The sequence below is a fragment of the Adiantum capillus-veneris genome, chromosome 28 (genome assembly GCF_014529385.1).
Source record: "Adiantum capillus-veneris isolate H3 chromosome 28, ASM1452938v2, whole genome shotgun sequence".
Taxonomy (NCBI): Eukaryota; Viridiplantae; Streptophyta; class Polypodiopsida; order Polypodiales; family Pteridaceae; genus Adiantum; species Adiantum capillus-veneris.
Window position 1 is genome coordinate 109,115,686 of NC_140958.1, and position 27,286 is coordinate 109,142,971.

Here is a 27,286-nt window from a genome sequence, read left to right on the forward strand (position 1 = left end):
TGACACTGCATTTAACACATAAGGCTCGCATTCTCCAGGCATATTTCAAAATTGTTTCCGTGGATGAAGGTCAAGAACTTTTATGTGCGTGCATATCTAGTGAATGGTGGATGTTATGAGTAATATTTCTATTCCTTGACAGTTAGCAACACTAACATTATGAGGACTACTCTCTTGCCTCATACCCATGGTCCCATGAACCTTTTTTTGGGGGGTAAATGCATGCAAAATCAAAGATTTGAGCATAAAATGTAAATGGAATAAGTTTTTGCGTAGTAGCAAGCATGCATTTAGCGAGAGGTGAAGTTTTGCTTTTGATTAGTGTAAGAATTTTCCCATGCTTTTGCTTTGATTTGTCTCATCTTTTGAGCTTATACAGATGTTTTATATTGAAGAGTCTATATTAAGTAGCCCCAGCCCTTAGATTAGCATGGTAGCACTTATGAATGTGGAGCACCCAAGTCTTTGTTCTTATGTTACAAATTTCTTGCAGGCCTTTCACCCCCATCTGAGTCACAAAGGTTGGTTACAATATTGTTAGACTATAGCTGTTTTTGCCCTCTGAATGCTTCTGTTTTTTGCCCCTTCCCTATCACTCAAAGAGACCAAAAGTTCATGTGAACATAAGATACTGTGAGAGACTTTGGCAAAAAAGAGGGAATTTTGGGCTGTGGATGAAAGTAGATGATGAAATAGGGCAAGAACATGGCTTTTTGATCCGTCTTTGACATGTTTACCAGCATTGATTGGTGTAGAGAGGCGTGCGAAATTGAGTCTAAACATGGAGAACTTTAGATGTTTAAAGTAAATGTTGGTTGAACAACATGGTTAGGCATACTTTGAAAGCTCGCTGCTTCTGCACACCCCCCCCCCCCCCCCCCCCCCCCCCCCCCCCCTTCCCCCTTCTCCTCGCCCGTGGCCGTATGTCTCTACCCGCAATACCTGCAGCATACACCCACCCCTCATTGTATCGGCCTTCCCTTTTGCCACTTAAATTTTATCGAATAGAGGGTTCGTAGCAGCAAAGGACACGTTGACACCACGCCCCCAGCAGTAGCAGACACAAATGGAGGCCCCTGCCTCGCAACATTGGGTCCTACAGGGAACTGTTTTGACCATCTCAAGCAAGACACTTCTGAGGAGCACTCCCCCCCCACCCAACACACTTCTAATGTGTCATATGAGGGGTGACATTAAGCATCGTGAAGGGGTTGTACCGTTAGTTCGGTAAGAGAGACCGAGAAACGGATATTCCTGATGCTTCACGTGATGGGTGACGGGAGCATCAGAAAGGGAATATTCCATGGTATGGCAAGAAATCCGAACTGGAAAAAGGAATACGCGTAAAGACGCAAGCACAAGAATAAAGATGGCAAAGCTTTTTGAAAAAGCGGAATATTTTTAAGTGTTTTCCGGGAAAAGCATTTGCCTTCTTGCGAGGAGTCTGTGTTTGCATTGCATTTGTGCCATCAAGCATCACGAAGGGGTTGTACCGCTAGTTTGGTAGGAGAGACCGGGAAACGGATATTCCTGATGCGTCATGCGATGGGTGACGGGAGCATCAGAAAGGGAATATTCCATGGTATGGTAGGAAATCCGAACTAGAAAAAGGAACGCGTAAAGACGCAAGCACAAGAATAAAGATGGGTTGTGCAAAGCTTTTTCGAAAAAGCGGAATATTTTTAAGTGTTTTCTGGGAAAAGCATCTGCCTTCTCGCGACGAATCCATGTTTGCATTGCATCTGTGCTTGAGAATTGTATCCGGGGACGCCTGTAATGTGACTGTATAACATTAATTTTGAGCTCACTCAGTTTTATTGAGTTTTGTCCAGGTTCATACTTTTTATAAGAAGTGACCAGGCGCCCACTTAAATAAAAGCAAGAAGTTATAAAAAACATTAGCGAACTCCTCTTACAGCCGCAACCAAAACCAACGCCTACGCTCTCTCCTCTCTCTCCTCCGGCTATGGCTTCGCTATTCATGTTGTAGAAAGGCCAGCTATTCCTGCCATGGCCAAGGAGCTATAAAAGCATCACACGCCCCCTCTCTGCTCTCGGACTTTGCTAGCGCTAGCAAGGAGAGACTTTGCAGTCCGGAAGACATAATGTCACGTGCACATCTAACCCTATGTGTACGTGGACAAGTTACTTCATGATATGGGTTTAGTTCAGTTCAGTTAGCTTAGTTTAGGAAGTGTTCTGGCACTTCTGTGAGTCTGTTTGCAAGCCGTGCATGTCCAAACACTTAAGAGTACATGCATATCCTGTAGTTGCCCACAGCATGATCATCAGATTACAGTCAAAACCCATCAGGAGCATTTTTACAGTGCACAGACCTATTTTTCCTATTTTAGCCATTTTTCACTTATTATTATTAAGTGATTTTGCTGGGAAACTGGGTAGGGCAATTTGACTCAGCCAGAATATAAGAAACCCTAGTGCTAGCACTTTCTTGCAGAAGAGGCAGCAGGGACCTACGTCCAACAGTGCACCTTCTCAACAAGAACCCCCCCCCGGGGCAGGAGACATAGCGTTTTCAGCCACAAGAACAAATAGCGTTTTCAGCAATTGCAGACCAGCTAGCATTTTGCAACTTGCAAGTCAACCCGGCGACAGTAGACTCAGTAGATACCTAGCGTTTCTGCAGGCAGACCCCCAAATCAGACCTAGCGTTTTTGGTGCAGCACATCAGCCCAGCGTTTTTGCAATTCCTTCGCGACAGAACCCCCAGAAGCATCAGCATTTTCAGTTTGCAGCAGTCAGATCCCGCTATAGAACCTCCGAACCTTGCAGATCTCACCTTCCCGCAGCAGATCCTCGCCGCACGGTTAGATCAGCCCAAGTTTGCAGATTCAGGGAAAACACAGATTTTAGCATCTGCGTTTTCAGCGTGTCGTCGTCGCATCATCACTATCGACATCATCACCGACATAAAGTCAGAATTCAGCAGATAAAGATTTGCAGATTTCAGCCATTAGCGTTTTCAGATTTCAGCCCGTCTCGTCGTCGTCCTCATCGTCGTCGACATCGTTTGCAAGTCCTTTGCATTGTAGAGATTTGTGCAATCAATAGTAGACCGCTCTCGCCATAGAGAGTGGGGCCTTTGGAGGAGGGTTTGACAGGTTCGTTTTTCCCAGCAAGGAGCTATAGGTATCATTGTGAATTCGCCATACGAGTTGTTGTTTCATGTTGGTTTTTTTGCAGGTACTCCATCACGGAGAAGGAGCAACAAGGCCTTGCCCTATGCTCAGAGATTTCGGGAACCGAATCTGGAACGGTCTGCAGAACTTCACACTTTGAGAACAGACAGAAATAGAATGGAGAGCTTGTCTCTTGGGAATCTTCCGCATGGGAAGGAATTGACCATTGAGTCTGAAGATTTAGAACGGAGGGGTTACTTCGGTTCTTGTGCTTGTAAAAACATTCTCCCTGATAAAGATTCTCTTTAAGGGGGGGACCAACCCATCTTCTGGTCCCAAATACTGTGTCGATCTTCTCCCTCATCTCTTTTGAGTTGAAAGATTATTTATTTTCAGCTTGTTGATTATTTGTGTGCTGCTCCCGTGACACCCCTTCTTCTCCCCGTCCTCTTGCCCCTCCAGGCTTGCGTCGCTCCCTCTGCCCCCATAGCCTCCTCTCATGGCCCTAACCACACTCCTCCACTGGCTCAAGGGACAGGACACTCCTCAACAGCTTGGAGATCTCTTGGCAATGCTTTCGCTACGAGCAGGCTGGCTTGGGAGGGACTGTCCTCTCTGAAGACGCCACTTGTCGTGCAGGCCTCTCCTTTTGCGACAATCTCGGGCGGGATGACCAATTTTGACATTCGCAGATGATGGGACTTCTTTGACCATGACTTTACGAAGTTTCTTGGCGACCCCTCCCCTGACCTCGAGGCAACGTGTTTCAGAGTGCATGTACTTTTTTTGGCAGCCAGAGTATTGAGGTCTTGGATACGGCATCCAGGCTCTTGAGTTTTTGCACCACACGAGGGACTTGGGAGTGACAGACTTGCTACAGACACTTTGGCTGTTACCCAAGTTGAAGAGGCTGAGTAGGAACTTTTTGTGGAGAGTGCGCGACACATAGTTGGCTCAGGCCAAAGTCTCCAGACAGATCATCACTTTACCTTGTTCTCAAGGAGGGTTGGGGATCATAGACCCAGCACGTCAGAGTACGGTCCTCCTTGGGATGCTTGTGGTCTGAGGACTTCTTTCAAGGGAGGAGCCCTAGAAGGAGTTGCTACATCGGAATCGGGCGAGGGTTCCATAGACGGGTGAGCATGGCGCCCTTCCAACTGGTAGATTTTCACAGAGATGCGTAGAGTAGGCCTGAGCAAGAGATAGGAGGATCGCTTTGTCGCGAGCTTGCTTCGGTCTTCGGAGCAGCTACGGGGTGGCCTTGAGCAGCACTAGCCCACATGTATTGAGGAGCGGTTGAGGCAGCCACTTGTCTGGAACCCTATGGTCAGCACACAAGGAGGCCACATGGTTGGTAGCAAACCTCATGTCTCTTGGGGTCCCATGGCAGAGGGTCAAGCCTGCACTTTTGGGGACTGGCTGCAATTTGCAGTACTTTCAGAGGAGATTTAGGATACTCAGCTGCGAGACATGAGGAGGGTGCAAAGCATGTGTCTGGATATTGTAGAGGCTATACTTGTAGAGTGTCACACCTCGATGGAGCCGGTAGCTCCCTGTTGGATGGGGGCTTTCACACGATTGGAGGTCCTCATTTCAGTTCGGGCTTGCTCAAACACATGCTCTTGCATGCCCTTCAAGTTTCATATGGACGAGTTCTTGCACGTTCTTCGAGTTTCATAGAGAGGGCCGCCACCACAAAGTCACTATCCAGGCACCAGAGGTGGCTGAGTGTTGCTTTCAACGGATCAAAGTCATGCATTAGTGGGCGACCCGACAGATCTTGAGTCAAGACACTGCCGGCTCGGGGCTTGGGAAAGCTGTCCTTTGATGCGAGTACAGTGGGACTTAGGGGAGTGGTTTTGGCAGGACCTCTTTACTCCAGCGGATCACCCATGGCACCCCTTTCTGTAGTACACAGCTTGGCTGGTTCGCCACATACTGAGAGCATGGAGAGAGGCTCATCTTACTGCAGCCTCTCACTGGCAAGAGGAGGGTCTCATGTCCGGGTTCTTGGCAGGATTCTGGGAGCGCTTATGGAACAGATAGCTGAGGCCTGTCACCATGTTCCAATGGCTAGTTGCACATCGAGCTACTACAATGGGGAGTTGGTTGGTGCACAGCGGTCGCTTGGCAGCATGTGCCGCCTGTGACCACCCACTTGAGACTCAGCGTCACTGTCTGTGGGACTGTCCCATGGCATAACAAGTTTGGCTTCGGATTTTTCGACTGATGCCTGCATTCTCCACAGCCAACTAATACACTCGGGGTGTTCCAGCTTGGTCCACACTCATGGACCCAATACTTCGTTTTGAGATGGCTTCTATCAACAGGATGCCTCTCGGCAGCATGTGCCGCTTGTGACTAGCCACTTGAGATTCAACGTCACTGTGTGTGGGACTGTCCCATGGCACAGTAGTTTGGCTTTGGATTCTTCGGTTGATGCCTACACTCTTCACAGCCAGCTAATACACTTCGAGTGCCGCAACTTGGTCCACACTCATGGGCCCAGCACTTCGTTTTGAGATGGCTTCTGTCAGCAGGATGATTGTGATATAGGAGGGCCGGCCTATACTCCAGTCAGCCAGATAGCTAGCTCCTCAAGAGTGGAGCAGAGATAGAGAGCTGTGCTGGGAGCTCATCTGACAGTGGTTCATCTGGCGAGCCTGCTGCTTCCTCATGTTCGAGGCTCGACCCGTCCCACGGGTAGAGACCGTCCATGACATTTGGTTGTAGCTGGTCCATACCCTCAAGGGCTAGATTGAGAGACTTCAGGGTAGCTCTAACCGCATGCAGAGCGTTGAGAGACCTAGGGCCCTTCTGCCTACATGGTAGTACCATCCACGAACGTGGTTATTTCTTCCTCCCATCTGACGATTTAGCCATCATTGTAGATATCTTGTCTTTTCATTGGGAGAGTCTCCCCACATGCTGATATAGCCCTCTTTAGCAAGAGCAATTTTAGCTGATTGGGCAGTTTTTCTTAACCAATGGAAGGATCTTTTTCTTGGAAAAAAAAGAGAAAAAACTTTAGACGTTTTAAGTTCAAAAAGGTTCCTCCCATTTTTCATATAAAGGACAAGATCTTTGAGGCAGATCGATATGTTGAGAACATGGATAAAATGTATAAGAAAATCAAAGTTGCTTTGGAGAAGACTCGGGCAAAAGAGAAAAGGACTGTTGCTGATCGCCACCATCGTGAATTGTTGTTCTCACCTGGTAATTGGGTATTATTACGGTTTGTAAAGGAAAGATTAAAGAAGATGAAGGGCAAGGAAAGGTTGTTTCCGAAGCTCAGCATGCATTACTATGGGCCTTTTCAAGTGCTTGATAAGATCAGCGATGTTGCTTATAGGCTGAAATTGCGTGACACTTGGAAGATTCATAATGCATTTCACGTGAGTCTTCTAAGACCCCTTGTGGGTGATGTGCTAGAAGATATGCCACAGGAGGATCAACCAAAAGTTTAGGAACTTGCTGAGATCTTGGTACCTGAGTAGATTTTGGCACATAAGGAAAGAAAAGTTAAGGGACAAGTTGCAAGACGCTATTTGGTGAAGTTCAAGAACTATCCACCTATGGATGCAAAGTGGATGGAAGAGTGTGAACTTTTGGAATCACCAAATGTATTGCAGCTCTACCTTGAGGCCTTTTAGGTTACGACCTACATATGTCCCAACCCAATGTGTGAAAAGGAGGGGTAATGATGGAGCTAGCACATCAAATGTACATACGGATTCAATGCAATAGAAGTGTGCATCGCGCTTCAAGTGTTAAAGGTATTATGTTCACTTCTATATCACTTCTATAATAGATGGAAATGACAAAAGTATGAAGTTCTCATTAAGTCATTTGTATCTATGTGTTATGACCTTTCTCGTGGGTACACGCAATGATAAAAGGGTGCTAACAACACAAGATCATCAATGGCATGCATATATGGCATGCAATCGAGGACGTTTACGATTTCAAGAGGGGGGTATGTCACGAGGCTGTGGCAACCACTAACCTTAGTTGTTGGTTTCTTTCCCTTGATTTTTATTTAATTTTTGGGACCCTCTTTTTGAAGTCACAAATGACAAGACATTGTGTTGCCAGTGTGAAACGGTTGATGGCCGAGAGTTTCACCCGCAATCAGGAAGGGTAGGTCGCCACGAGATGGTCGGGCCAGTCGGCACTGGAATCCGAGCTGTAAAAGGGTGTCTAGGCTCAGTTCAAAGTCATTTAGGCCCCTCGCTACACGTATAAGTCGGTGGGTACGAGGAAACTAACTCAAAAGAGGCAAAGTGTACACTTGGTGGCTACAGAGCAGTTTGCCAAGTCCAGCATGAAGAGGGGGCACCCAAAATGACAGAGGAGGTTGATTTGACCCATAAGTGATCCACTGTGTGTGTGTGAGTAGTGGGTGCAGGTGATCACAACTCTAATGGAAAGCTTGCCTTCTCCCTTGTCTTATGTAGCGCGATGATTCCGCTCTCGTGCACCCCTCCCCCCCCTCTGAATACAGAATGGTAGTGTGCCGCTCGAGGGCTTTTCATCTGTATGTACAGTTGTGTGGGTTCATGCGCGATTGCCGAGGCAAGAGCCTCTTGCACAGGTATTGGATTAGCTAGTTGCTAATCCCCCGCAGATACAGGTGAATTTGGAGAGATTTCACGCAAGAAATCTCGTCTGATTCAAAGGGCAAGTAGCCCTACAAGTGCGGGAGGTCAAGGGCTTGCTACGGATGCGACCGGCACGCGAAACGGAGCCCAAAACAGAAAAATACAGCCTGCCGTGTATTTTTGCAGGTTTAGGGTTTTGACCCTAATTGATCCCTAATACCCCTAGGAGCTTCGGGGAAGCATTGGGATCACTGTACAAGTAATCTGGTGCATTTTCAGGGCAGAAAACAGAGAATTCAGCGTGCTGCAAATTCTTGCCAGGTTTGGGAAAGTGTCCGTATGCGCCAGGAAAGTCACCTTTGGCATGGGGATTTTGTCAATGAAGCCTCCTACTGTAGTTATGTTGCTGAAATCGGGCTAGAGCAGGCCATTTTCAGCCCAGTAAAAGCGGGACAGCTCATAGGAACTTGCAGGTTTTCTCCCAAGTTTTATAAGAATAAAGAAATACTGAAAGGGGCGCCAATCTTTGGGGCCTATAGGGTGTCACTGTTTGCTTGGTAGCACTCTAGCTTCCAAGCCATGTGTGTTTGAAGTGTTAATTCCAGTCACAGGTTTAATTGTGAAGTTTCTCTGTGTCCTAAAGGTCAAGTAAAGTTAAGTTTCGGGTGAAATCCAAAGTCTACTGCCCTACGGGCCGGTTTCTCTATCCTCAAATCATCTTCAAGTAGACATCTCTCTCTCTCTCTCTCTCTCTCTCTCTCTCTCTCTCTCTCTCTCTCTCTCTCTCTTACTGATTTCAGGGCAGCAAACCTGCAGATCAGAGAATTGAGCCCTACTCTGGGAACCTCAAGCTTTTGTCTACAACCAAGAAGATGGACTACTTTTCTACCCCAAGAAGCAGCTAAATTTCCTCTTGTGCATATATTGGAAACATCTTTTATGTTGTTGTTTTGATGCATGTACACATATACATCTAGCATGATCTACGATCGTGAGTTTTTTGACTTGCGTTCCGGTTGCTGGTAACTGAGCCCAAATCCCAAAGGACTTGGATTGGGCAGAGATACATTTCCTACGGGGAGGTTGCCCATCTTCAACTCTCAATCTGTCTCGTCTCTTTCTTGTGTTGTGTGCATTTGTCTATTTATGTAAGTGTGACAAGGGTCGAATTGTGAAATAAGCACTACTAAGTTGTACGGGGCTCTTACAACATAGCTCTAGGTCACTTATATTGGTATGTAAGTGACCCCATGCCCCCTCATTCTCATTATCTTGTTGTATGATCATCTCCGGAGTTATTGAGTTATTGCTCTTGCAATGACACCCCCCCCCCCTCCTCTCTCTCTCTCTCTCTCTCTCTCTCTCTCTCTCGTAACAGGTCTTAGGTTCAACTCTCCTCGTTGGATAGATATTTAAGGTCTCTTGGGATAGTTTCCTACGATGTTAAAATAATCGTCTTCTTCTTCTTCTTCTCTCATAGTGTTTGTCTCCTCTATCTGATCTCCTTTCTTCATTCTTTTGTAGTAGTAGAGAAAGAAGGTTGAGGATTTCTTGGAGACGCTATGACACGCTTTGTGAGGCTTCTACAAGAGATTTCATGCGATTACTTGTTTCAAGTCGCTGTGTTTTTGTATGAACCCTCAGTTTCGAAGGGATTGTGTCCTGAAAATCCTTGTTTTTAGCACTCATCTATGCGGAGTCTCACCTCTACTTGGAGCCCTCTTAATTGGAGTCCTGTTTTGTGGCAAGGAATTGTGTCAAAATTTGGTTTTTATCACTGCCACTATGCTGTTGCATTTTTGCAGGAAATCAGAGGCAATGTGTCATGGAAACTTAAGCTTCATTGCTGATTTTGATCGTGCAGCAACAGATCTGCCCCTCGTATCCCAAAGCCACCCCTTGCTGGTGCATTTTGAAGTGGATCTAGTGATTTTTCTCAGCAATCATGGCATTTGTGCTTTTGCAGCCTTGCCGCATACTCATCCCATCAAAAGCTCCCCCCTAGAGGTTGTATTTCATCTTCTTTTTTTTTCAGGTCTAGCTTTTTTTGGTGGACTGCCCCCTTCAGTTTTCTGTCCGACGAAACTAACCCCCATTTAGGCTCTCCACTTTTGCTTTCTGCTGGACTCTTATTGGAAACTCAAATCAGCCTTGGATCTATCGAAGTGACCCCTTCATTTTCAAGTTGTGGGTTGTTTTTTGCTGCCAATCAGTTCTACCTGTGGTGTCTCTGCTTGCGGATTGCTTCTCTCTTCCATTGGTGCATCGACATGGGATCATCATGTGCAGAAAACAGCAAAAACCTAAAGTCAAAGCTTCGGCGGTTGAGATTCATCAAATCTGGCAACTGGTACATCCACAAAGGACGAAAGCACTTAGCTCTTACGACAATTTTATGGATGACTACTATCTATTCAACAATTGTATCAGGTGTCAAAATAGGCAGCTGAGGAAGCAATGAAGACACAGATTGGCATCCAATCGAATGGACACCTCGACTCCAATCTGACTCGGGTTGAGAGGATCCTCTCACACTAGAGAACGCTCACAATGTGACATGCATATACATGGCATGTGTCGAGAAGAAAGATCTTTGAGGTAGATAGAGATCGGACATCTGAGAATGACATACATACACACACAGAGAGAGAGAGAGAGAGAGAGAGAGAGAGAGAGAGAGAGAGAGAGAGAGAGAGAGAGAGAGAGAGAGAGAGAGAGAGAGAGAGAGAAAATGAAATGAAATGAAATGGTATATTAACGTCTACAAGAGGCCAAAATGACCTATGAGACCAACTGATTACAATGATGAGTCTAGTACCAAGTCTGGGTACAAACAAGAAAACTACAAACAAAGAACTGATAGGAGTGCTACCGACTCCTATGGGTGGCTGGTAGGCTGAGCAATGGTATCATGCCATAAAGGTACAAAGTGGGGATAAGTGTCACCATGATACAATATAGCAATAGCATGAAGCCTATCCCGATCGACATTCTGGGTGGCGTGCTAGAATCCTGTGGATCCTCTGCCGCAATCTCCACCGGTGCTGCGTGGCTCCCCTTCTCAGTCGCGGTCGTCTCGATCTCCCTAACTCTATAGCTCGATCAATGAGAGTACCGCTGATGTGTGTATGGGTGGGAACCGAGCTCTCTGGTGGTGGTGTCCCCTCTGACTCTGTGGTACTCAGACTGAAGAAATCTGAGATGCGTCTCTGGGACTGTCTCTGTCTTTGCCCATTCAATAGAGCGTCTCTATGTCTCTGAATCTCAAGTAGGAATAATCCGAGACATCTTTGATCCTGATATCTCATGACTCTGTCTAACGAGTCGAAACCATCTCTGAATAGACAATGAGAGAGAGAGAGCTCCGGCGCGACCCCAGCTCCAGCGCGACCCCAGTTGCTGCCTGCCGCACGCGTTCCCTGCAGCCTGCCGCGACGCGATCTACTGCCTGCAGCCTGCCGACCTTGCGCGCCACAGCCTGCAGTCCACAGCCTGCAAGTACCTGCGCGTCACAGCATCTTCAACCCTATTCCTGCGAAACCCTAACCCTCACAGCCCCCGCCTGCAAACCCTAATTTAGTGAAACCCTAATCACGTGAAACCCTAATTCCCCAATTCCCTGAAACCCTAATAGCCCGCAAACCTTCCCTGTGAGCATATTTCTACTGTCTGCAAGGGAAGAAAAGAAAGAGAGAAAGAGAGAGAGAGAGAGAAAGAGCTCCAACTTCACTTCGGGTCGTGCTATTCTTGTTTGCCAGTCTCACCCATTCTTCATGGCGGCTTTGCCGGTCTTGAGTGCTACACATGGTGCTCCATCACCACTTGCGTGTCGCGTGGATTGTACTGGTGACCTGTTGACACGCATTGACTCCAAAATTCAACACTTGGCACAGCATGCCTTGGTTGGCCGGGTGATTGGACAGTCTCCACCTTGCTCTTCTATCCGTGATTGGTGTCAGACTGCATTGGGCACTACTCAGGGACGGGTCTCGGAGCTTTCATTCCTTGGCAGAGGTATATTCATGGTACGTCTTTTAGATCCCGCCACTGCCTCAGCTCTCCTGGCTCGCTCTCCGATACTCTCTGATCGCAGAATGATATACTTGGCGAGGTGGTATCCCGAGTTTACCACTGAGGAGTTTGACGGTCGACATCTTATTCCCAGATTCCCTCTGACGCTCTCCTTCCTGGATATGCCTCTCCATTTTATTGATGAGCATCTCCTTCAGATGATTGCTGCTCATTTTGGCACAGTAGTTCCAGGATCCTGCATCTTCTCATCTGGTCCACCTTGCATTCAGGTCCTGGTGTTTGGGGATACTTCATTACCAGATACAGTTACTGTGGCTGTGCGTGATCGAGACTACTCTTGCCGAATGGTAGTCACTGGTCGCCCAGGACAGTGTTTACGTTGTCACGAGATGGGACACTTGGTACGCGATTGTCCCACTTAGCCACGCCATTGGCGACAACAACAGTCGGCTCGTGGCACCCATGCTTAGCCACGTGGTCAACGTCCATAGCCGGTTCCTACTACTACTACTACTAGAGCACCTCAGCAGCCTACGGGTGCTCCTAGAGCTTCAACCCTCCATGTTCCTCCCTCTGCTTCAGTTCCTACTGAGACTGCTTGGCAGACAGTAGGTCGTAACCATTCCTTCCGTCCTCGTCAGCAACCCACCCCACATGCAGCCCCCAGTGTTCACTCTCCTGCTCCCTCTCAAGTTTCTGCCACTCCCTTACCCCCAGCTTCTCCTCGCCATTCTTCTTCTTCAGCCCAGGATCACTTACCTGTGCTACCAGCTCCTCCTTCACTTGCCATTCCCCTGCACGCTCCTTCACCTCTTCCCGAGGTCCCTATTCCCATGCAGATGGATCATTCCCCGCTACTACCTCTCCCTCTCGCCCTTACTCCGCCCCCTCCCCCTTCTGGTCCACCCCCTCCCTCTGCCGCTCATACTTACGTCCCACGCAGTTTTCTCAGCTCTTGCCCTCTTTCTTGGGGCACTCATCGGGCTGAAATGTGCGGTGACTCAGAAGGACCATTGCGGGTGGAGCTCTACCTTATGCATCACAAGCCCGGTTGTGTCCCTTCTTTAATAGGCAGTCGTTCTCAGCCTACCCATTCCTTTTTCCTTCCATTCCATGCAGCTCAGGAATGGTCAGAGGATCAGGTTTTGCATTTTGTGCATGCACAAACTATGGCTCAACTTAATTTATGGTTGTCTACTTCCGCTCCAGATGTATTGTCTCCACACTTCCCTTCATGTATTGGTGCTATGGAATGGAGTGATGTTTATGCTTGCTATTCATTGCCTATGATCATTCATGTATCCTCATATGTGGTGCTTCCTATGTCTATGCGCATTTGGGGTGTCAAAGCTGCAGCATTGGTAATGCAATGTAAACAAGCTGAGGTTCGCAGTTGGTGCAATGAGACACCGTATTTTAGAGAGGGCTTGCGGGTTGCTTTCCTCCCGCCCGAAACTCATCCCTTGGATGGCCCAGCTGCCTCCAAGAAGATGCGCAGTTAGTCAGATGCTTTACCAATTCTTTCATGCAGACTATGGATTTACATGTAGTATCTTGGAATGCTAATGGTTTACAGACTTCTAGGGTAAGAGGTTCACGTAAGCTTTTACTTCGCAAAGATTACACGCTCGTGTAGTAGGCATTGTGGATATATTACTAGTACAGGAGCATAAGATTGCCACTCCCTTTGGTAATCTCATGCCCTCGGGCGCTCACACTTTTTGGGAGCCTGCACTGGGCATTCATGGACAGAGTTGCGGTGTATGCATTTCAGTGGGGCCACGATACTTGGCATCAGTTCAGCAGCATGGCACCCTTGTTGCTGGCAGAGCAGTCTATGTTTCTATCCGGATTCGGGACTCTATCATTGGTTTTATGTCAGTATATGCACCCACTACTCTTCGGGAGCGAGCTACGTTTTGGTCCTCCTTGGTTGCTGCTCTACCTGCTGTAGACTCTTGGGTTGTTGGAGGCGACTTCAACAATGTAGAGAGCGACTGTGACTGGCGCTCGATCACTCGTCCAGTTCTATCATCCATTTCTCCCGATGAGCAGCCAGCTTGGGATCGATTTCTTCTAGCTATTCAAGGTGTTGACGCCTGGCACATACCCTCTTTTGGTCACCACCCTGCTACACTACTCGTGGGGGTTTCAGCGACAGCAGGGAAGATTATTAGAGCGACTTGATCGTTTTTACATTGGCCCTTGGGCAGCAGCTCTAGGTGGATTTACTACTATTTGGCGAGGGACCAGTCTCTCAGATCATTTACCCATCTCATTGTTTATCTCTTTCACTAGATCCTCTGCATAGAGACGAGGCTGCCGGATCCCTGACAGTGTTCTCACCACTGTAGTTCTGCAGCAGCAGATTCGTGACTTGTGGTCCACGGGGGCTTCTTATAGTGGTCCCCCTGGAGAGTTCCTTGCCCATTGCATTACTCAGTCTAGTATTTACTGCCGTGATCAGATTGCCAATATTTATCGTCAGTTGAGAGTACGCGAGTCTGACCTCCACATTCCTCTTGGTTCCACACAGCGCTTGCTTGAGGAGTGGCCACAGGATGCTTATCTCGCTGCTAGACAGACAGAGCTTACAGAGGAAATTCGTCGCGTACAGGAGGCTAGGTCTGAGTTCACTCATCATGCTTCAGTATCTCATTGGATCGCTAAAGCTGATCGAATGAATAAGGACTTCTTCGTTGCGCATAAAGAGCGCCCTCCTGGCACCACCCTCCGGACTTTGTGCAATGCTCAGGGAACACTTCATATGCATCCTGATGTTATCCTTGATGTGTCTGCAGATTATTTTGAGGCATTGCTCACTGCTGATGTATGCACTACTGAGGTTTTACTTGCTCGTGAGCAGATCTGGCATCACACCCGATGTCGTTGTACAGACACTATGGCAGAGATCTTGTTGGCTCCATTCACACTTGACGAGCTTTATGCTGCTATCGAGAGTCTAGATCCATCTTCCTGTCCAGGCGAGGATGGCCTCACTAGAGCTTTCTTTTTGACCTATTGGGATGTATTGCATATACCACTGCTTCGTGGTTGTCAGGATATCTTTGCCTCAGGATATATGCATCCGGATCTTTGTTCAGGTCTCATATCTCTTATTCCGAAAGGGGGTGACACCACTCAGCTCCGCTAGTGGAGACCTATTACCCTACTACCTTCGGTCTATAAGATATTAGCGTTACTCATCAGCCATCGCTTGCTGCCGTTCTTACCAGATATTATTCATACTTCTCAGACAGGCTTTGTCATGGATCGATGCATACTGGATAATATCTTCACTTTTTATGAGGCAATAGAGTGGGCCAGATCATCTTCTGAACCTCTTGCGTTTTTCATCCTTGACTTTGAGAAAGCATATGACCGTGTTGACTGGGAGTTTCTCGAAGGATCATTAGCCAGGATGGGTTTCCCTTCGAGATGGATCTCAGGCATTTCCGCTCTCTTCATGACTCCCAGCAGTGCTATTACTATTGGTGGTCGTGTCAGTCGCAGTTTTGAGCTCTCTCGATCTGTCCGTCAGGGATGTCCTTTAGCAGCATATCTGTATCTGTTTGTAGGAGAGACTATGTCCGACTTTCTTCGTGCTCAGAGTCATGCATTTCGTGGCTTGACCATGCCAGTACCTTTAGCTCCGGACCTTATCGATCAGGAGTTTGCTGATGACACTATGCTGATGTTGCGCTATTTGCTCGCAGCTCTTGATGCCATGGGGGAGGCCCTGGAGGTTTTTTGCATTGCCAGTGGTGCACGCATTAACTGGCATAAATCCTATGGGTTACTGGTTGGCAGTGATGACATACCTACTTGGGGAGTAACTGATGGTTTCACATGGCTGCAACCAGGACAGACATGCAGATATCTGGGCTTTCAGGTTGGATTTGACGTTTCCTCACAGCAGCAGTTTGCACCGGTACTACAGTCTATTCGCAGGAAGCTATGTCATTGGTCTTCTCGTCATCTGTCGTTGGCTGGCCGTGCATTGGTCGCCAACCAGGTCATTCTGGCTACAGTATGGTATACGGCCTCCTGTTGGATGCTACATGCTGGTGTGATAGCTCAGCTCCGCAGACTCGTGCGGAACTTTTTATGGAGTGGCACAGATGGGACTACTGATACCCGTGCTTGAGTTCGCTGGTCCACGATTATTCGTCCTAGGTCAGAGGGTGGACTTGGCATTATTGATCCAGAATTACAGAGCCGCGCCCTTCTTACCAAGCTTATTGTTCGGGGTCTTTTCCCGCCCAAGAACCTTGGAAAATGCTTCTTCAGGCCGCTCTTTCCACAATGACTCCACGCCTCGTCACTAGAGATAGTCATACTTGGCAAACAGGGTATCGTTTTCTCTTTACGGATGCCCCCTTGAGCACCAGCACTCTCTCACCCTTCATTCGATCGCTCCTTCAGATTTGGGTATCCATGCGACGAGCTATTATACGCTCACCTCCCTCATGCCGTGAGGAGATTGAGCGCCAGCCTCTCATTTGGAATGATGCAGTTCTTGATTCTTCGGTTAATCCACCCCGTCAGCTTGGAGAGAGGACTCACATTGATTGGGCTGCTTGGGACACTGGCCCTGCTGCCTCTATGAGGTTGTTTCATGAGACACGTATGCTGGATGCAGATTTTGTGGCAGAACATTATGACATTGGTCGCAGGGTACCAGACAGACTGCTTGAGATTGACTCTGCCATTCCTTCACACTGGGACGCAGTCATGCGAGGCACGGTTCAGATGCCTCCACATTGTGGCTGGGAAGGACTCTTTGCTCAGAGCACACTCTTATTAGTTCGTTTGGACACCATGCTGTTCACAGTTGTTCCTGACTGCTCTCCGGGGATGCATGCTAGATTGACATATGCTACCACCTCTCCGCCCCTTGTCTACCCGGGCGCTCGATGGGAGGCCATACGAGTAGTTGGCTCTCGCGGGAAGCGTCGTTGTGTTGACCCCCGTTTCGCTTCTGCTGATGCTGCACTTTGGAGGCTTTGGGTGTGGGAGGGTCGTGCCCTATCTCAGCTTTATTGGGACCCAGGAGAGTGGAATTGGCCTAACGCTAACCCCACCGGTGTACATGTATCATTCTTTGAGTACACAGTCAGAATTGGACGATTCGCATTGATGAGACAGCACCCAGAGCAGCCCACTCGTATGCGTTTCTAGTTACATTCAGGTCTCTCCCATGCCTATCTACAACAGTTTTGGTCAGCTATTTGGGATTTACATGTGGCTCGTCGTATTTCCTTTTTCCTATGGATGATTGCACATGCAGGACTTCCAGTTGGGACTTGGTTAGCTTCTATGGGTCATGATCCGTTATGTACTCGCTGTTCTTTGCGCCTACCTGAGTCACCTGCACACTGTCTTTGGTCATGCTCGTCTTCCCATGTAGTGTGGCTCGTAGTTTTCTTTTTACGTAGCAGAGCTTGTGTTCAGCATGGATTTCTCACTTGGGGATCTGTCTCCTGGTTGATGCCGATGCCCGGACCGCATCTTTTCTACGAGGGCTCAGCCACAGATCCAGCTCTTATGCTTACCCCGACTGGTTATCGGCGAGGGACTTTGGCTATGTTACCACAGATTGCTTGGCAGGGGGATCCTCAGACACGTGATGAACTCTTCTCATTCATCACTAGCATTGCACTATGGAATGTTTGGAAAGCTCGTTGTCTTCACATTCTCAGTGCGGCTCCACAGCTCCTACCGGATACCCTCACTGCCATTTGGCTGGACATTATTCACACCCTCATTTGGCAGTGGGATTCTTCCTCGGGTACATCTAGAGCAGCCGAGGCTCGTCGATTTGCCTTTCTTCGACGTTGGGCCCGATCTTCACTCTTCTTCACACTTACAGGTGGACAGATTACATGGCATTATGCACCTCCTCAGTGGTTTCTCCTCCACTCATCATACAGACCACCGTGACATTGTTCTAGTCGAGTTGTCACTATAGTGGCTCTCAACCTTACATTCAGCTTGTACACCCCTTGTGATAGGCTATTTTGGCATCCACTGGGGATTATTTTGTACTCAGTAATATACAGCCCTGATTTTTCCAAAAAAGAGAGAGAGAGAGAGAGAGAGAGAGAGAGAGAGAGAGAGAGAGAGATGAAATGAAATGAAATGTTATATTAACGTCTTCAAAAGGCCAAAGTGACCTATGAGACCAGAGAGTTACAATGCGGTGTATCTGATACAAAGTCAGATTAACAAAATAAATTAAACTAGGATAACAAAATATAAATCTTGCGGGATCCTAAACTAAGCACTACAATGTGAAGACAATATGGGAGGGGAGTAGAGATCAAACTTCATAGAGATCCATCTTCATCTGCACTCTGGACACACACACACACACACACACACACACACACACACACAGAGAGAGAGAGAGAGAGAGAGAGAGAGAGAGAGAGAGAGATGAAATGTTATATTAACGTCTTCAAAACCCAAAATGACCTATGAGACCAAAAAGTTACAATGTGGTGGATCTGATACAAAGTCAGAGTAACAAAATAACAACATAACAAAAAATATTATGGAATCCTAAGCTGCTCGATGTGAACTAAGCAAAGTAAGCAGCGGGCTGGGATAGCTAAATAGCGAGATCCAGCATCAGTCGCTGGCGGATCTCATCAATCTACTCCATGGTCACTAGTCTGACCGGGCGTTGTGCACGCTTGGCCAAAGTGATCCGAATCTTCTGATGTAGCCTCCGTCGATGCTATGTATCCCTCCGCAGTCATGGGCGTCTGGATCTCCCCAGCTCAATCCCTCGGTCGATCAGTGTGCCTTTGGTGCGAGACGAATGTGAGCTCTACTGTGGTAGTAGCTCCTCTGGCTGTCCAGTGTCTGCTCTAAAGAAATCTATGATCCGTCTCTGAGACTGGCTAGCCTCTCCTCTCATCAGGCTCTCTCTATGTCTGCGCAGCTCGAGCAAAAACAAACCCAAGCATCTCTGATCCTTGTACCCCATGACTCTAGAGAGTGGTAACCCTCTCTGAACAAGCAATGGAAGTGGCCTTGTATCTCGTAGTAGACGGGGCAATGGCATGTGTAGTGCAACTCTATCTCAAGCTCCATGTCACACAAGGGGCATGTCCTGACCTCTCTTGGTACTCCGCTGTATCTCCCAGTCTCAATCCACAATTGGTGTGAAGATGTGCGTATCTGACCAATACCACATTGTATCCCATGAGACAGGTGGGTGTCCATGTATCTCAGTCTTGTCACAAAACCGTCCTCCGTAAGCTAGAGAAGATGCTCTCTGTAGAAAGCCATCTTCGTGCCCAGCTCCTGTGCTGGCTGTATCTATGTCCTTCTGGTGTCTAGGTGAGTCAAGTCCTGGCGGATGAGCCTGGTGATCTCGGACTGTGTAAGAGTGAGAGATGGTGCATCCAGTGAGTACTGGAAGGGGGGTAATCTGTCTATGTTGAACCCATGCGCCTGAAACCATGATGTCATCTCCCCATACAGCATGCTGTATCTCCCTGCGTGGCTAACTGTCGAGAGGGCTCAAGTGCAAGGTGGGCATATCTGTCTCTGGGAAGTCCCCACATGCGGTGTATGAAGGAGACTGGTCTGGTGAGCACCTCAACCACTAGTGGGGAGGCCGCTAGCTCTGCTCGGATAATGGCATGTGGTACTGAAGCCTTGGCTCTAATGAGCCACGAGATCATAGAGATCAGAGGTTTCTCCATGTCCCCCCATCCATCAGTGCGACCCAACCTCCCGTGATGATCTAATGAAGGTCCCCATATCTCAGCTCCATAGAGCAGTGCAGAAGCCACCAGAGTGTCAAAGAGCCAGAGCTTCGTCCGAGGCTCCGAAAACATCCTCTCCAATCTACCCAATGCTGCATGGGCTCTAGTCAATCTGGTCTCTGTTGCTCTCCTCAATGAAAATGCTGGTCCGCTAAAAACCACTCCAAGGTAAGTGTAAGCATCTGTATACTCCACTGTCTCCTGGTTGTATGTGAATGTAGGTGCGGATCTCCTGATCCACTGTGGGGTGGTATTAAACACCATAACCTTGGGTTTACCAAGGTTGACAGACAAACCCACTTTCGTGGGCAAACCTATGCAAAGCATCCAAGTGAACGTTGCATCTCCTCCAGAGAGTCCGAGATCAACACAATATCATCAGCATATAATAGTAGTGGAATCGATGTCCCTGCCAGCTGTACACCTCTATCACCATCGTTCTCAATGTAGTCAGAAACCTCATCCACATACATATCGAATAGAGTAGGAGAGAGCGGGCAGCCCTGCTTCACCCCAATAGTGGAGTGAACCGGTGTAGATAGACCCTCTGAGGTGCGTACATGCCCCAGTACTGACCTATATAATGCCATGATCCCCCAAATGAGCTCTGTAGGTACTCCCATCTTCTGTAGTCTGCACATCAATCTAGCTCTGGGTACTGTGTCAAATGCTTTGGGGAAGTCCACAAAGCTACAATAGATCCGTCTCCCATGTGATCTACCCTCCTCAATGATGGCTCTGAGTGTCAAGATACGGTCAAGAGTAGAAAAGCCTCTCCTGAACCCTGCTTGCTTGGCTGCACGTATCCTCTCCCTCTCTGCCCATCTAGTGAGCTGCTGCTCAAGAATGGATGCGTACAACCGTGCCACTGTGTGTCCAATCATGATAGTGCGATAATTACCAGGCTCCATATGGTCTCTTGAGTTGAAGATAGGTACAATAGTTGATAGGCTCCAAGTATCAGGCAAGCCTTCACACATTGCACGGTTAAACATAACTGCTAGTAGAAGCTCTGCTAGTAGATCTCTGGCATGCATGAAATGGTCAGCCACTAAGCCATCATGATCATATGCTCTCCCAGTCCTCATCTTGTCAATGGCCTTTTTCACCATCTCAGCGGCGGTGAAAAAAGCACATGCGTGTGGGGGTCGGGAAGGGGCGGTTGTCCAGGGACTGTGTATAAAGATGAAGCGTATGGGCCCCAGGCCTCTATAGAGGTAATGGTGGGGGGGGGGGGGGGGGGGGGGGAGAGTGCTCATGAAAGAGCCGCCATGCCTCACGTGAGTCCTGACTCGAGAATAGCTGGTATGGATCCTGTTCTAGTCGAGGCAAAAATGCCCTCTTCCTCTGCCACACTAGGCATAGGAAGTCAATCTGTGACTGTCTGTGAGTGATGTCCCCCAAAAGCACCTCCCTCTAAAGTCTGGCTCTAGTATCGCGGCATTCTGCATCATACCAATTATTCTGCGGCATGCTCCCAGAACGGCGTCTTTGCTCAGGCTTAGTGTGTGGTTATGCCTCTGCTACTGCATCAAACTGCATCATGTAATGTTTGTGTCGGTATAGTAGTAAGCTCCTCCAGTGGTCGCCTTGGCTCCTCAGTGCACAGCCGTCTGTAGATCCCATCTATATATACAGAGTCCGTCTCCCGCGTGAAGGTGTAGCGAGTAGGTGCTGCTGCCCGTGGACTGCGTGCTACATTAAACTGAAAAGAGATGGTCATCGACAGAAGGGCTTGATCCACTGCCACCCCAAGAGGTTTGGGTCCAACCGTGAGATCCTTGATACTAGAGATGACGCTTGGCTGTGCCATGACATAATCCACTGTGCTGGCTCCATGTCGATGTGGAAAGCATATAAAACCGCCCGCAGCGGGAAATCTCTGTAGGCCATTCAAGATGGCCAGTCTATGTGCAGAGTCTATGTGCAGTTCCCATGTCTATTAAGTGTCGTCCATACTCCGTATGTTCCACATCTTGTGATAGTTTGGACAAGCCCGTCTCTACAACATTCAGCTCTCTCAGCATCTTCTCTGAAGTATCATAAAATACTGTTTGGTGATGGGCAGTCCTAGCATTGAAGTCCCCTAGAATGATAACATCACCATCTCTAGAGAACTCCCATATTCATCATCCAAAATAGAACAGGGAGATTGTCCTCTGGGTGATGCATAGACTGACGTACTCAAGGGAAAGTAGCAAATAGCAATGTAAAGATATCTGCCTGTCTTTGCTCTCAATCTCACTCACCCACATGTACCTAGCCTGCTCATCCCTGCGGGCTATATGTATCAATGGCTGCAACTCCTCTCTCAATAACACTGCCACTCCTCCTGAGCCCCGCCCTCTGTGCTCTGATCGTGTCTCCTGTCTGCAGGCTGTCTCATATCTGTATCTACTGATGTGAGGCATACATTGCCCGGGGGCATGATGTGTCTGAGAGTAGAAGATGATGTCTCTTCCAATAAAACTATCCTCAAAAGCACCCACATCAAGGCACATAGAACCATTACAATTCCAGGTGGCAACTTTGAGCGTGGTTCCATAGGTCTCGCACCGTCATGTGGAGCGTCGCTCCAGTATTACACTCTTCCATCTCGGTAAAAGGCAATTTTGCCCTTTTCCCTTGCCGCTCTAATCTCTAGCATTACCTCTTGCATTTGAGTGATCTGCGAGAGGGTAAGATCATCCCCGAGAAAGATGCCCGTCTTCTTAAGAGTTGGCCTTTTCTTCAAAAAGTCCTTCGCTTCCATGGAGGGAAAACGAAGGATGAGTGCCCTTTCTTTCGAGGTTTCCCCGTTGCTTCCATTTTTCTTGTTGCCCACTCTCCAAAGCTCTTGTGTGCATCGGCTCATGAACCCCCATCAAAGCCATGAGTTCTTTTACCTCTTCGTCCACATTATCTTTGTCTTTAAGGCCGCAAATTCTCACATGTAGAGCGCGCGCACACGTCTTCTTTGCTCCTCCTCTAGTGTCAGATTAATAATAGTGTGTGTGGACATGGACGTTATTTCCTTGCCTTTTTCTTTCTTGGCAACCTCGATCCATTTCTCGGCTTCATCCGCCTTGAGTTGAGTCTTTGTAATAACATCCACCCAAGAAGTCGTCATTTCTTTGTGCTGCTCTACTACCTCTTTGATGGCCCGTACTTGCTCCTTGATCATGTTGAGTTCTTCTATTACGGAGGGTTGCAATTCTCCCTCTTCTAGTGTGTTTCTTGATCGTGCTTCCGTGAGATCCTTCTTGAGTGACGCAATCTCTTCATCTTGAGCCGACACACGATCTTCTAGTGCATTTATCTTGCTTTCTTTGATCAACACGCGTCCTTCGAGCATTTTTATTGTGCCCAATAGGTTGCGGTTCATCTTGGTAATGGTTTTGTCATTTCTTATTTGCACTTTTGGATGGCATCCTGTAAGGGGTCGATCTTATCGTTTTGCTTCCTCATGCTTAATCGCCGCCAAAAAGACGAGAGCCACTATGCGCACATATGTTTCCACATTATGTGTACATTTTCTCCTGCATCAAGCATACATTTGCGTACCCCTTCAATTTCTGCAAAAAATCTGCAATCTGAATTTTTTCTGAATTCTTTGATTTTCCTCAATTTCTTGCAATCAAACTCTGAAAATTCTGAAAATTTTTCTACAGTTTGATTTCTGAATTTTGAAATTTTTTGAGAATCGTTTGTTGCAGAATGTCGAACTTGTACCTTCCCCCGCGGGGGGGGGGGGGGGGGGGGGGGGGGGGGGGCTGGGCACACGACAGGGATGGGGCTGAGGCACGCACAAGGCTGAGGGCTAAGCAGCGACGGGGGCTGGGGGTGGGGCTGTTCGCAACAGGAGCTGGGGGCAGTGGCGCGCGACAGAGGAGGATGGGGCTCAGGTACACGACAGGGCTGGGGGCAGTGATGCGTGACAGGATGGGGCTGAGACGAGAGAGAGAGAGAGAGAGAGAGAGAGAGAGAGAGAGAGAGAGAGAGGCTCTTCATGTTGATACAAAGTTGCAAACTTTAATACCCCCTCTCAGCTCTTAGAAAGGAAGATGGCTTAGGGAGCTGGAGTGAAAATTGGCAATTGTTGTGTGATGGGTTTTGTGGACAAGGATGTCTGCAACAAATCTCTGGAGCCAAAGAGTACGTAATCAATTTATAGCATTCAACTGCTACCCCCCAAAAGACATCCGAGAAGTGTAAATGCTGTCCCCTAGGAGTGAACCCAGCTCTGCCAAGAATATCCTCAATTGAACGGACTCACCAGTCACTACACCAACATTTGCTCATAGTACTTCTACCGACTACTCTGAGAGATAGCATCAGAAGTGAGGGTAAAGGCATAAACTGCGGGTATCCGGATAGTTTTCCAACTCACAGATACTCCACCCTACCCTCGATGAGTAAACTGCAGACTACATCTGAAGGAACTCCATATGAACTAAGAGTGAAAACTGTTGTTGATCTTCCTCTGTCTGGAACGGAGCACCCGAAGTCATCTAAAGATAATAACTTGGAAGCCCCCTTTAGAAGAGAAGTATCCTCTGAAGTACAATGAGGTAACCACTGCTTCAGCCACACATCAAAATGAAACAACCATTGTCATTGGAAGCTTTAGAGAAAAACTTGGAGCCCCAAACAAGAGACTAAATAGCACAACCTAAGTCTCATAAAACTCGAAACTGCATAGAGGGTCACACTATCGGTGAACTGGAGTTGACAAGAAAGAAGTCCTATGTAGGGAAAACGAAAGGAAAGGCAACGAAAATGGTGCATGTGTGCCATCCGGGAGAGGAGACTCGCGGCAGCAGAACCGCGTGATGAAGACTGCCTTAGCACTCTCTCTCTCTCTCTCTCTCTCTCTCTCTCTCTCTCTCTCTCTCTCTCTCTCTCTCTCTCTCTCTGCGCGTAGGTGAAGAACAACTTGCATACGGTTTTGCCACAACAAATAGGGTCTCTCTCTCTCTTTCTTGCGCGTAGCCAACCATGCTTCTTCTTGCACACATCTGCCACGCTGCTTGCTTGAACCTTACGCACACCATAGTTACCCGGAACGCGGAACGGGAACGGCGACGGGATCCCTGCGGAACGGGGGAACGGCTAGGGGTCCGGAACGGGAACGGGAGGTATAAAAACACCTAAATAGTGCATTTTTTAGCTCCTTATGTTTAAATACAAGGAGTATTAGAGTGCTTTGACTCTAATACTCACAAAAAACTCGTTTTGAAGACCATTCAACCTTGCTATGACTAGATGATGAGAGAGAGAGAGAGAGAGAGAGAGAGAGAGAGAGAGGGAGAGACTCGAGAGAGTGAGAGGGAGAGGGAGAGATTTGAGAGAGTGGGAGGGAGAGGAAGAGAGCTTGAAGGCTTGAAGCCTTGAGCCTTGAGAGAGTGAGTCTTGAGAGAGAGAGAGATCTTGAGAGTGTGAGAGGGAGAGAGCTTGAGCCTTGAGGATTAGCTTGTGGAGAGAAAGGGGGAGGGGGGTGCATTTTATGAGTCCTTGAGGCCTTGCACACTTCAAACAGAAGCCCAAACATTTACTTCAATTTTTTCAATTTTTGCCAAATTTGTTTGTAGCCGTTGGCCGTTCCAGGGGCATTCCGGAACGTTCCGGAACGGCCGTTCCGGTTTGCACTGGCCACCCGAAACGTCAGACGTTCCGGGGCGTTTCGGAACGTTCGGGAAAGGAACTGCCCCCCCAGAACGCCGGAAAGGAGGCTAGGGGGCGTTCCCCGGTAACTCTGACGCATACCGATTGCCAGCTTATCAACGCAAGTCCATACGCTTCTTTGCTTGTATTAATTGTGGTTGGTTTTTGGAGGTGGTTCATGTGCCTAAAGGCATTTTCCTTCGATTTCTCACCGTCTTGCCTTAAACCGGTCAGCTTATCACCTCTTAGCTACAACCTGTTCACACCCAGCCACTCTCTCTCTCTCATCCTGCACGCACGCATTGAGTTACGGTGACAAAAGATGGTAACAACCCGTCCCGTTATGTTAAGCTTGTGAAGGAGCATGAAGCTTCTGAAGACATCAGACAAGGCGAGCTCAACCAACCCATGCCCGTTCCCGAGGTCATAAGCGTTTCACCAGCTTGCAAGCCCCATACAAAGGCAACCTTCATGCGTACAAACAAGCGGATAACACAAATGGAAAGGGAGATGAAAGAATGGAGGGCAGATACGGAAGGATGGTGGAGAGAGAAGGCCAACCTTCTTCAAATGTTCCTCAACGAGGGCGCGCAATGGAAGTAGGAGAAAGAAGACTTGCACGCAGAGCTACAAGCACTTAAGACGGATTCACAAGCACTCAAGGAAGAGGTCTCAGCCCTCTTGCGAGAGTTGGTTGATAGAGCAAGCAGTGGACTAGAGGAAGGGGAATTCCTAAAGGAAGAGAGGGGCTGGCGATGGATGCAAACAAGCCCACGAGGAGAGAGAGAGAGAGAGAGAGAGAGAGAGAGAGAGAGAGAGAGAGAGAAGATTGTATGCTGGTTTCGTGTGTTTGATTAGGCACACACTCAAAAGCCATGGGTTTTATTATGTGGGTAGATTTTGAGGGTCACTTAAGTGACCCTAGGGGTGGTTCACACCCAAGGTATAAAAGAATGAAGAAATACATATGTGAGGTGTTTAAAAGGGCCTTTAGACCCAACAACCTCCCACTTAAAGGCCCGATGTGGTACCTGTAAGCAACTCCCACTAAGTGTAAGCAATACTGATGTTGTGTCTTAGCACGACGCTTAGTGAGAACATCTGCAGGGTTATCCCGTGTCTTGACCTTTGTCAGTGTGACAAGGCCACCATCCAATACCTGTCGAATAAAATGGTACCGCACATCAATGTGTTTGGTACGAGAATGGAACATGGCATTCTTAGTGTCACGAGGACGTGGCAGTTATTAACCATGTCACAGAGATGTGGCAACTGCTAACCTTGGTTGTTGGTTTCTTTCCAATGGGGTTTATTTTATTTGTTTTGAGACCCTCTTTTTGAAGTAGCAAATGGTCGGACATTGTATGGCCAATGTGAACGGTAGATTCACCCGCAGACGGGAAGTGGTCGGCACTGGAATTCGTATGGTAAGAGGATGTCTAGGCTCAGAGCAAGGTCATATAGGTCCCCCCGTCGCACTTAGCAAGTTGGTGGATACTAGAAAGTGAACTCAATTAAGGCGTAAAGTCAAGGTGGGACTACCAACAAAAAGTATCCGACAGTTGGGTCACATTGCATTTTTGGATGCGGTCCCAATGAGGATAGATGGTCAAAAGACCAGTGGGAGCCCAACAGAAGCATCTCCTAAAATTTAGGGAACTGCTATTTTGGGCCGTGAAATGTGTTCGCGTCATTACCTCCGGTATGACTAGGGGAACATTTTATAACTCTGTCGCGAAGTCAACTGGGCAACTGGTCAAGATATTTTTAAGCGGCAAGCCCGAAACGGGCAAATGCTTGTAAATGCGCCAAGTGTCAACTTTTCATGCACTTTCCTCTTGCAGAAGAATTGGCGCTGAATTTAGAGAAGGGAGAGGCTTCATTTGCAACCTGTCACATGTTAAGAGCTATGGAGTGCTTTCTTTCCCTCTCATGTACAGTGTGGTGCTAGGAGTGTGGTGCTAGGAGTGATGCCCTGCACACTACACACTGCTCTCTCTCTCCCCTACGTGCAGTTATGTGATGCCCCACAAGAGGGCTACTCATTTGACTGATGTACAGTTGTGTGGGTTCATGCTTTTATGCTGAG

At 48.0% G+C, this 27,286-nt stretch overlaps 1 protein-coding gene across 1 annotated transcript in view; it reads left to right on the top strand.

Annotated features, from left to right (window-relative positions):
- The window catches only part of LOC147421075 (prolyl oligopeptidase family protein), a 61,610-nt gene that overhangs the window by 21,544 nt on the left and 12,780 nt on the right, over positions 1–27,286 (top strand). The gene's annotated exons all lie outside the window — the stretch shown is intronic.